Source organism: Theropithecus gelada, chromosome 9 (assembly GCF_003255815.1).
Source record: "Theropithecus gelada isolate Dixy chromosome 9, Tgel_1.0, whole genome shotgun sequence".
NCBI lineage: Eukaryota > Metazoa > Chordata > Mammalia > Primates > Cercopithecidae > Theropithecus > Theropithecus gelada.
The window spans coordinates 57,154,738-57,165,793 of NC_037677.1; the positions used below are offsets into that span (position 1 = coordinate 57,154,738).

The window sequence follows — 11,056 nt, forward strand, 5'->3', positions numbered from 1 at the left end:
GGATAGGTACCAAATCATGGGTGGAGAGTACCTGTCTAACAGAGAGAAAAATGTGTTTCAGGGAAGGTATAAAATAGGATTCAAATGTATGGGTCATCTATTAACTGTCATGCTCAGTTGTACACATATTACACAAGTGTTTACTTTAGTATTTTATAGCATTTTATATGCCTGAAGTTTCACAATTTTAAAATGTCAAAATGAGTGAAGGAACTGAGTAAAGGTTATGAGTCTAGAAATGTAAAGCATGGAAGAGAGGACATAGGACCCAACCTATGTAGTCTCAGGAACAGCCATTGTAAGGAGATATTTGTGCTGATTCTTGAAGGATAACAATGAAATGAGCAAATACTTTCTTCTAAGACACAGAAAAAGAAAGAATGCTCAAAGTAAGATAAGCCATTTTTTTGTAGGGCCTGCAGGTCAAATACATGAGGCTGATATTTTTTTTTAATAGCAAGGGAGCTAAGAATGTTTTTTACCTTTCAAAATTGTTGCATTTAAAATAGTGTTATGTTAGTCTGTTTGTGCTGCTTTAACAGCATACATGTGATTGGGTAATTTATAAACAATACACATTTATTTCTCACATTTCTGAAGGTTGAGAAGTCCAAGGTCAAGGCATTGGCAGGACTGGCAACTGGTGAGGGCTGCTGTCTGCTTCCAAGATGGCGCCTTTTTGCTGAATCCTCCAGAGTGGAGGAACGGTGTGTCCTCACATGATGGAAAGTATGGAAGGACAAGAGAGCTCTCCCTTCAGCCTTGAGCTCTTTCATAAGGGCGTTAATTCCATTTGTGAGGCCAGAACCTTCAGGACTTAATCACCTCCCAAAAGCAACACCTCTTAATACTGTTGCATTAGGAATAAGATTCAACATGAATTTTGGAGGGGACACTAACATTCAAACTATTGCAGATGGCTATATAAGTATCTATATAGTATCCTGAGTTTTGCCTCTTGGTCCACAAAGTCTAAAATTTTACTATTTGGCACTTTAAGAAAAAGTTTGCTCAGCCCTAGAGCTTTAAATATTTGTTTCCCAGTACTTATGTATGTATCTTCCTGGTGCTGATACAGAAACAAAAGAACTACCCTTAGTTATAAAACGTCATATGAGCTTAAGGGAGTAAGTACAGTTTTATATTAGTCAGTGGCAAAGGATGGAAATATAATTAAAACTGCCTTAAACAAAAAAGGTGGATTATTTGCTTATGCGTCTAGAAGTCCAGTATCATGACTTTAGGCCAGCATGGCGAGCTCAATGTGCTCAGTGACATCATGTGTTGCCTTTTTGTTTCTAGAGTTTGCCTTCTTCTGCACTGAGTTCATTCTCAAGCAAGCTCTCCTGTTTTGTTTTGTTTTGTTTTTTTTTTGAGAACAATATTACTTTAATACCAAAAACAAGATAAAGGCATTACAACAAAGTAAAATAGAGACCAGTATCCTCCAGTGTCTTCAACAAAATATTAGCAAAAAATATTCCCCAAAAAATTAGCTAATAAAATTCAACCATGTATAAATTACACACAATGGTCAAGTAGGATTTATTCAAGGTATGCAAGGCTGTTTCAACATTCTAAATCCAATCAACGTAATACACCACATCTATAGATGAAAGAAGAAAAATTATATGGTTATATCAATTGCTGATAAAAATCTTCAGCAAAATAGAACTGGGGGCACTTCCTCAATTAGATAAAGAACATCTACAAAACAAACAAACCTCCAGATAACATCATCCTCAGTGGGGAAAAATGGGTGCTTTCTCCTTAAGACTGAAAACAAAGCAAGAATGGCCCTTCTCCCCACTCGTTTTCACACCATACTTGAAGCCCCTAGTGTAATAGAATAAAAAGCTAAAATAAAAGGCATATAGTTGGGTAAGAAAGAAACCAAATTGTCTGTAGACAATGTGATTTTCTATGTAGAAAATGCCAAATAATTTTTTAAACCCTTCTGTAACAAATAAGTGAGTATAACAAGGTTGCAGGATAAAAAGCTAATATACAAAGGTTGACTGTTTTTGTTTTTGTTTTTTTTTTTTTGAGACAGAGTCTCACTCTGTTGCCCAGGCTGGAGTGCAGTGGCTCATTGCAAGCTCCACCTCCCAGGTTCATGCCATTCTGCTGCCTTAGCCTCTCAAGTAGCTGGGACTACAGGCACCCACCACCACCCCCGACTAATTTTTTATATTTTTTTAGTAGAGATGGAGTTACGTCGTGTTACCCAGCATGGTTTTGATCTCCTGACCTCATGATCTGCCTGCCTCAGCCTCCCAAAGTGCCAGGATTACAGGCATGAGCCACTGCACCCAGGCAGTTCACTGTTTTTCTTTTTTTCTTTTCTTTTTTTAAAATATAGTTTAAGTTCTAGGGTACATGTGCACAACATGCAGGTTTGTTACATAGGTATACATGTCCCATGTTGGTTTGCTGCATCCATTAAGTCGTCATTTACATTAGGTATTTCTCCTAATGCTATCCCTCCTCCTGCCTCCTACCCCATGACAGGCCCTGGGGTGTGATGTTTCCCGCCCTGTGTCCAGGTGTTCTCATTGTTCAATTCCCACCTATGAGTGAGAACATGTGGTGTTTGGTTTTCTGTCCTTGTGATAGTTTGCTGAGAATGGTGGTTTACAGCTTCCTCCATGTCACTGCAAATGACAAGAACTCATCCTTTTTTATGGCTGCATAGTATTCCATGGTGTATATGTGCCACATTTTCTTAATCCAGTCTATCATTGATGGACATTTGGGTTGGTTCCAAGTCTTCACTATTGTGAATAGTGCCGCAATAAACATACATGTGCATGTGTCTTTATAGCAGCATGATTTATAACCCTTTGGGTATATCCCCAGTAATGGGATCACTGGGTCAAATGGTGTTTCTAGTTCTAGGTCCTTGAGGAATCGCCACACTGTCTTCCACAATGGTTGAACTAGTTTACAATCCCACCAACAGTGTAAAAACATTCCTATTTCTCCACATCCTCGCCAGCATCTGTTGTTTCCTGACTTTTCAATGATCGCCATTTTAACTGGTGTGAGAAGGTATCTCACTGTGGTTTTGATTTGCATTTCTCTGATGACCAGTGATGATGAGCATTTTTCATATGTCTGTTGGCTGCATAAATCTCTTCTTTTGAGAAGTGTCTGTGTGTATCCTTTGCCCACTTTTTGATGGGGTTTTTTTTTCTTGTAAATTTGTTTAAGTTCTTTGTAGATTCTGGCTATTAGCCCTTTGTCAGATGGGTAGATTGTAACAATTTTCTCCCATCTGTAGGTTGTCTGTTCACTCTGATGGTAGTTTCTTTTGCTGTGCAGAAGCCCTTTAGTTTAATGAGATCCTAACTGTCTATTTTGGCTTTTGTTGCCATTGCTTTTGGTGTTTTAGTCATGAAGTCCTTGCCCATGCCTATGTCCTGAATGGCATTGCCTAGGTTTTCTTCTAGGGTTTTTATGGTTTTAGGTCTAATATTTAAGTCTTTAATCCATCTTGCATTAATTTTTGTAGAAGGTGTAAGGAAGGGATACAGTTTCAGCTTTCTACCTGTGGCTAGCCAGTTTTCCCAGCACCATTTGTTAAATAGGGAATCCTTGCCCCATTTCTTGTTTTTGTCAGGTTTGTCAAAGATCAAATGGTTTTGTTTCTAGAGTCTGCTTTGTTCTGCACTGACTTCATTCTAAAGCAAGCTCTCCTGGTTTTGTTTGTTTGTTTGAGAAATGTTGTATTTAATGGTAAAGCTTAGCGCACCCCAGCACCAGGAATGACATGGAGTTGCAGCAGCAGGGGCAAGCAGGTGACTGTCAGGGAGGGCAAAGAGGATGAGGAAGGCAGCCATCAAACAGAAGAGCCCCAAGGCCACAGGCAAAGCCCAGAATGACATAGGAGAAGAACTGCCACTTGAGAGACGAGTTTCTGGCATAGCCAATGAACAAGCTGCCAAAAACTGTTCCAATGCCAGCCCCTGAACCAGCAACACGTACTGTGGCTGCCCCAGCACCAATCGACTTGGCTGCTGTGTCAATGTCCTGTGAGACAGCACTGGTCTAGAACTCCCATCTGGCCGCCTGGAGTAGGGAGCTGCTACAGGAAGGCTGTTTAGATGAATTCTCTGGGCTATTCAAGAAGGAGGCAGACACAGGCCTGATTAGACCCCTGGTACAGCAGCACATCAGAGCTGGAGAAATGAGTAGTGCTCCGGACTGCATTTTTTCAGTCTGCACTCCCACTGCCATGCAACCTCTGCTCGGCACACAGCACTCACCTGGCTCAACATGACTGACTCACCTGCCAGCTTTAGCCCTTGGCAATGGCAGCTCCAGGCTTATAACATCCTATTAATTATTAGTCCAGGAAATTTCCAAGAGTACATATTCCTTATCCTGACTTGGATTAAGTGCCCATCCCTGGATCTGAGGGTGGGTATTATACCTCCTTGAACACACAGCTAGAAAATATAGCAGATAATTTTCTAGAGGAAAATGACAGAATTGTTCCATAAGAAGAAAGAGTAGATATAGGATAGGCAAAAACCTTCACACGTTCCCTTTAAACTCTGTGCAGACAATATTTTTTGTTTACTGGAAAGTTATTTCCCCTCTACTCCCACCCCTGCCAAAACTGATGATAAACTGACTCTCCCCAACTCTTTGGGTAATACAAAGTTTTCTATAGTTCCTAGGATGCTCACTTTTTGGTAGACCAATGTATAGATTTGTCAGTATGTAGTTTTTTTTTTTTTTGTTTTGTTTTGTTTTGTTTTTGAGATGGAGTCCCACTCTGTCGCGCAGGCTGGAGTATAGTGGCACGATCTGGGCTCACTGCAAGCTCCACCTCCCAGGTTCGCACGATTCTCCTGCCTCAGCCTCCCGAGTAGCTGGGACTACAGGAACCCACCACCATGCTTGGCTAATTTTTTGTATTTTTAGTAGAGATGGAGTTTCACCGTGTTAGCCAGGATGGTCTCGATCTCCTGACCTCGTGATCCGCCCACCTTGGCCTCCCAAAGTGCTGGGATTACAGGCGTGAGCCACCATGCCTGGCCTGCAGTATGTAGCTTTAATTTACATTTGCTACATCCTTGTAACTTAATGTCTTTTTTTTTGGGGGGGGGGTTGGTTTCTCAATAATACTTGTGAAAATTAAATTCTCTAGTCCGCATTATGAATTGATGGGAATGCATCTATTTGACACATGAAACAGTTACTGCCTGCTGCTATGGTTTCCACTACAGATGCAAGAAAAAAGTATCTTCATGCTTTCATGGGATTGCTGCTGCCATGATTGAGTGAGGAATACAGGGGGAATATAGGAATACAGGGAAAAACAGAGATAGATCTTTTGCAACTCAGAAATAACCTTGCAAACAGTGAAAAGCCTGAACCCGTTTTACTCCAAAGAAGGATCTAAAATTTAAGTTTACATGAGAGTTGTTCAAAAAATATTTCCCATGTACCCTAACCTTCTGGTTGACTTCACCGTTAAAAGCTTGAAAGTTAAAACTAAAAAAAAAAAAAAATAAAAAAAAAAAAAAAAAAGGAACTACTGGGAATTATGGCACATGTACAAATCCAACAATTAACCAATATTTGGGAACACCTACAAGGCACACCTTTGCTTTACTATATTTTCAACACAATTCAAATGTTTTCAGTGATAATCTACCTCTTTAGTCAGTTTTAGCCAAAGCACAATTCCTAAGCGTAGGAATGGGGAAAGGAGAAAAGGAGGTGAAGAGGTAACAATATTCTGCCATATGTATGGTGAAAAGCCATCTAAGACGAACTTTCTCAGTCCTGCTCTGAATAGGAGAGCGAAGTTCTCAGCCTTAGTAATTGCCACCAATGTGCCATCTGATTAAACCATACCCTCTTTAAGTCACTCCAGGAAATCAAGCATGGACAGAACTTTCAGGCCCTGATAGTCTGCTTAAAGCTGAAAGTCTACCCAAATAATGTTTTATGGGGGGAAAAACAAGAAAAATGCACACATATATAGACTACCCAGACAAGTAGTTCCTCTGACATTATATTTGGAGACAGAGAGGTAAGGATTTCAGAAAATGTTCTCCTTTGGCTGAGCTACATTCAAGCTGTGGCTACAGAATCAACAATTAGACAGCCAACCCCTAAGAATATCTGCCAGTAACTCTCTCTTGTCAGCTTCTGTCTTGGGTCCCAAACCCACTCTATGCCATCCTGACCCTCACTCCGTATCCCCCACATCCACGAGCATCTCTTAGTGAATTGGCTGGTTTAGATGTAGGCCCTTACTCCATCCTTGGCACAGGAACTAACTCTGTATCAATGGATACATTTAGCCTCTCCTTTGTTGCAATTTTCTAACCAGAAACTAGTTATCCCACTTCCGACTCCCAGTGCTGTTGCCTGACCACATCCCTCCCATAAGCACACACAGCCAGGAAGGCAGCCAGGTAATCTCTGTAGCCAAATTGCCTATTTGAATCCTGTTGTGTTAAACATTAGCTGTGCAGCCTCTGTTTCACCCCATTCCTCAGTTTCCCTGTTTGAAAAAAATGGGGCTGATAATAATGACACCTACCATCATTATTATGAAGAGTGGGTGAGTTAATAGTGGTTGCTACGCTTAAGACAATACCTTGCACATAGTGCTGGGTGTGTTGATCAAAACAAGAGTCCATCCAACGCTGTCTTCTTGAGACATGGCTGTTCAGTTTCTAATCTACATTCCCAAAAACAGAAAAGGAAAACTGTCAAGGATAATGACAGGCTGGGGAGGAACTGAGCAAAAAGGAAACCTGGAAAGGACGAATGAAAAGGCTACTACATAGCTCATCCCAGGAAGCAGTCAGCATCAAGGTCCCACAAAGCCAGCATCTAAAATCTCGACTCTACTTACAACAATGGAGACAATGGAGGGGGAGGCAGAAGCTTCCAGTGAGAGAAATAACAAGCTTCTGTCCATTTAAGAAAAAGAAATCAGACAGAAGTCTGGTTGTAGCTACCAAGACGCTTCCTGGAGGAAGGTGGCTGACTTTTTGTCTGATGTGTCACTTGGTGAAATAATTGCCGGCAATAATGGTGCAATAGAAGCCTGCTCGGGGTACTATTTATCCACATCTGTTCTTTCTTTCAACTTCAAAGTACCCACTGCCTCATGGAGCACATCAAAATGACACCACTGTTGTTAATGACAGTGGCCTAATGCAACACACAGAAGTCAAGTGATTTCTCTAGATAGGCAAAATTAAACACACACACATACAACTCATGGAAAAGTGAGGTTTGTGTGCAGATCCTGACACTCCACTTTAATTCACAAGTTGGGAGATGTACGTGGATTGTAGGTTTAGTCACCTGTAGCAAATAGTAGAATCTGAGATGGGCACGGGTGCAGGAGGTGGGATACAGAAGTTTAAAGCCAATAAAGAGATTACAGAAATGGAATTCTCTTTCTGGTTTCCTGTAATTTGTTCCCATATTGGGAGTGACCAGGTCTCTTTATGAAGTCAGAAAAAAATATGAATTCAATTGTGATTAAGAAGGCAAGAGACTTCTACTGTCTCTCACCCTCATCCCACTTCAGGAAATGACTTGTACCATCACATCTTTACCTGACCCTCTCAACCTCCACCTCTCCTGTTATTTGCTGCAGGAAATTGACACTTAGATATCAGCGTATCCTTAAGTCTCTTAGCCTCGGATAAGGCTCCTCATCACCTCCCTCCATTCTGGGATCATTTCCATCCTATGCCCGTGTGGTTAATGTGGTTTAATCAAATCAAGGACACTCTCTTAGTAGTTGCTTCTTAAACTCCTCATTTTCATCTTCTTCTTGACCTTTTGCTCACGTGTCCTACTGATTTCATGAATCTTAGATCAACACACCCCTCACTTCTCTTAGCATCCATCCCCAAGCTTGTTACCAAGAGCTCACATTGAGAATCCTATGGCCACGATGATGAGCTATTTTGCATGCTTATAATTTCCAACTTCACCTAGACCCATAATTCTCCATAATCCATTTTCTCATCTCTGGTCAATTGCTTTTCATATCTCTATAGCATCGCTTCAGCAAGTTTAACGTGCATAATAGCCAATTGAGGAGCTTATTAAAACACATATTTCTGGGCCCCATTTCAAGAGATTCTGATTCTGTAGGTCTGGAATGGAGCCTAAGAATTCATAGACAAGAATTTGTAACAAGTTTCCAAGTTATATTAACCATATTGTTCCATGGGCCACACTTTCAGTAGTACTAATATTAAGCTTCTGGCATATAGTAAATTTTTATTAAATAATTAGTTTTAAAATATCTCAATCCTTTCCTTTCCCCACTTCAACAGACCTCTTTTACTTGGCAATGAGAAAAAAAATGCTTTAAAATATAAACTTTTAAAATATACTTTCTTTCCTCCTTCAACTTATGTTTTTATCCATCCCTAAATTTTCTCTTCATAAGTCAGAAGAAGTAGTGACTGGATTGCTACTTCTTAAAAGAATAGATGTGTATTATTTTGTTCTGCTTTGCTATAAAGAAACACTTAAGGCTGGGTAATTTCTTTAAAATAGGGATTTATTTGGTTTATGCTTCTGCAAGATGTACAGGCATGGCACCAACATCTGCTCAGCTTCCAGTGAGGCCTCAGGAAACTTACAGTCATGGCAGAAGGTGAAGGGGGGCTCGACGTATCACACAGCAAGAGAAGAAGCAAGAGAGAGAAAGGAGAGGTCCTAGACTCTTTCAAACAAACAGATCTCACATGAACGAGTGGAGCAAGAACTCACTCATCAACAAGGAGATGGCACTAAGCCATTCATGAGAGATCCACGCCTATGATCCAATACCTCTCACTAGACCCCATCTCCATTATTGAAGATTGCATTTCAACATGAATTTGGAGGTGACACACATCCAAACCACATCAAGATGGGAGCCATGTGGAGTTTCTAGAGGAAGGCTTGGGTCAGGTCTTCGCCTGATTTACTCTGTCATCTGCCCTTAGCACTGCAGAGAAACAGAAGCAGGAAAGATTAGGAACACTGTCCTGGCCAGACCCATCAGTCTGACACAGCTGACCACTTTCCCCTTGACTCTAGAAAATAGGAATGTGCAATCCAAATGGAATGGCAACATGAGCAAAGATTCTTGACCCAGGAAGACCTAAGCTTATATACAAGCTCCATCACTGCTCAGCTGCATGGCCTTTGGAAATCCACTTAACTGCCTCCCCTAGATGCAGTTTTACTGATGATTGCAAGCACAAATCTTTGACTGTAAATTTAGCAGTGCAAAAAATAGAATTTCCCTTTTTTTTCAGTATTTTAAGCTCCCATTCTATTGGCAGGCAGATACACAATCTTAATCTTTTCAGGGTTTCCCCACCGCCCCACCAAGGCTCTTCCTTTGTTCTCAGGACTCAAATAGTTCAGTTTTGGGTTGAGGATTTCTCATCTGGGGTTAGTCAGGATCCCCCTACACTGACATCTGCTGAGATGCCTATTCCCACCTGGTCTTTTGTTGTGAGTCCATGAAGGTTGCTTCAGAGCCATCTCTCATTCCTGAAACCAAGGCCTTCTCAGGCTTACCCCTATCTGAGCTAGCTCATGCCTTTCTTGAGTGTATAAGAGGCAGTCCATTGCTACACAGCTTTATAGGGCAGTAAGAAGCTCAGCGAGGTTTTAAAGACCTTCCTTACTCCCACGCCACTTTTGCCTTGAATCCTTCTCCTCCTGTACCTTGCTGGGACATGAGGAGTCCTGTGAGGCTGCCTGTGACCCATCAGCCTGGGACACACCATGGTCCCAGGCCTTTCTGTTTCCCAGAACACTGAGAACCAGAGACACAAATCTCCCTCCTTTCAAATTTCCTAGAGCTATTTATTTTTGAACATTAAAAATCTAGGCTCTTTAAATCAAGTCTGTTTCTCCTACTTTCTCTTGTAACATCTGTTCTATGAGCCAATGGATGCCACACGGGAAAAGGCCTATGGGTACAAAGAAATTGCAGGGAAATGTCAGTTAATATTTTGAAACCTTCCAATCATATGTATAAAGTGGAATAAAATCATTTTTAAGCTCACTGTGGGGATTAAATGGCATAACCCAGGTTAAGTTCTTTGTAGCATTTGATTTAAAATAAATACTAGGTAAATATAATTTCCCATCCTTTAGTTTCTCCTACCTTTCTGACCATTTTGTCTTTTACTCAATGACTTTTCTTTCCTTACCCTTTCCCTCCCTTCTCTTTAAATCTAGTGGTTCCTTAGGTGTGAAGCAGTTGTCTCTGAAAACATTTTTACAATCCTCCTGAACACCTCACAGACATCTCACACTTATCATGTCAAGAACTGCATCCAGCCAGTCATAGTGGCTCACACCTGTAATCCCAGCACTCTGGGAGGCCGAGGCGGGTGGATCACAAGGTCAAGAGATAGAGACCATCCTGGTTAATACGGTGAAACCCCGTCTCTACTAAAAACACAAAAAATTAGCTGGGCATGGTGGCATGCCCCTGTAGTCCCAGTTACTAGGGAGACTGAGGCAGGAGAATGGTGTGAACCCAGGAGGCAAAGCTTGCAGTGAGCCAAGATCGCACCACTGCATTCCAGCCTGGGTGACAGCATGAGACTCCATCTCGAAAAAAAAAAAAAAAAAAAAGTGCATCCATGCAATTCCCCAAACCTATCCCTCTTTCAGGATTTTCTACGTCAGAAATAACACAACATTCACAACTCTGCTTAAGAGAGAAGCATCAACATCACTCTTGATATCCTACTTCCACACCATCACCTTCCACAGTGAATGAGTCCTCAGTGAATATTTCTCCAATCTGACCCCTCCTGTTTATTTTCACAACCACTGGTGTAGCTGTTTCTCAGCACATCATACTTCCTACTTTATCCTCCTAACTAATCCCTCTTCTTTCTATTTCTGGCCATTCTCTAGTCACCTACTAACAGTATTCTTTTTCTAAAACTTAGACATGGTTATATTGCCCTCCCAAATTAAGTATTTACCATGTTTCTTCATTCCCTACAGGTAATGGCATTCAAAGACCTTGACTTTCTAG

At 41.1% G+C, this 11,056-nt stretch overlaps 1 pseudogene; it reads right to left on the reverse strand.

The window, feature by feature from the left end:
- Window positions 1–3,683: 3,683 nt before the first annotated feature.
- Window positions 3,684–4,212, reverse strand: LOC112631048 (annotated as a pseudogene).
- Window positions 4,213–11,056: the final 6,844 nt, after the last annotated feature.